Genomic DNA, 1,107 nt, shown 5'->3' with positions numbered 1-1,107 from the left:
CAGTGTTTCCCAAAGTTGGGGTCAGGACCCAAAGTTGGGGTCCCGAAACATCAAGATGGGGTCCTGAAAAGATTTTTGGAACTAATTATGTTTTTTCCTTATTGTTACAAAGGAGTGAGGTTAGTGTATTTAAAATAGATAAATGTAGTATAAAAATATTGTTACTATGCCCATGTTTAGTTGACCTGATTCAAATGTTTATCATCCAAAAATATCAGGGGGCACAGGTCTCTGCTACTGTTATTTTGTGGGTCAAAAGCTGACAAGTTTGGGAACTACTGCACTTTGGTTCCTAAAGTTGGGCTTGGGACCCAATTATGTGTCATGAAGCACCTTGGAAAATCTCCAGAAATCACTTTAAAGGGTAATAAAATAATTGCTGATGTAATAATTTCCTATTACAAAACCAAAAATCAGTATAATAAGTAATTATATTTGTGTACAAGCTGTTTAGATTGTCAAAAAGCCTGTGTTTTTAGGGTTATTAACGAAGTTCACGTACTCAGACCAGTAATATTTGGGGTCACATGTTTTTGCCATGGATATTTTGTGGGTCAGAAGATAAAAAGTTTGGGAACCACTGGTTTAGAGAGACAGTACCGGAGAAAAACATTACAATAAACATTACATCCCACTTTGTAAACCAGACAGAAGCAGTGACAGCTTTGTGTGATTCATTTTCAGGGGTCTCCTCTCAGCTGACTTCAGCCAGGGGTGGGGGTAGGGTTGGGGGTGCAGCTAGAGGCTTCAGTGAGTGGGACTGCTTTAGGAAGGGGGAGGGGCTCACTTCCACGCTCGCTGCTTGCAGAGGAAAGGAGAAGAAAAGGGAAAAAGTGCTTGGAAAATGCTGTCACTAAAGCTCCTAAAAGTCTCCAAAAACACCGGGAAAAGTCGCTAGATTTGTCGCAAGTCGCTTTTTGGGAAAAAAAGTCGCTAAAGGGGTCTAAAAAGTCGCTAAATCTAGTGACAAAGTCGCTAAGTTGGCAACACTGCTCATGTGTTAATGTGTTTTGTCAAACCCCAAAACACATTACGGCAAAGGCTGGTTCACCCCAAAGATCCGGTGCCCCGGCACAAACAGAGCAATGTTGTATATGCTGTTAAGTG

The sequence above is a fragment of the Austrofundulus limnaeus genome, unplaced genomic scaffold, assembly GCF_001266775.1.
Source record: "Austrofundulus limnaeus strain Quisiro unplaced genomic scaffold, Austrofundulus_limnaeus-1.0 Scaffold426, whole genome shotgun sequence".
Taxonomy (NCBI): Eukaryota; Metazoa; Chordata; class Actinopteri; order Cyprinodontiformes; family Rivulidae; genus Austrofundulus; species Austrofundulus limnaeus.
The sequence above is the reverse complement of the archived record's forward strand: the minus strand, read 5'-3'. Positions refer to the sequence as shown.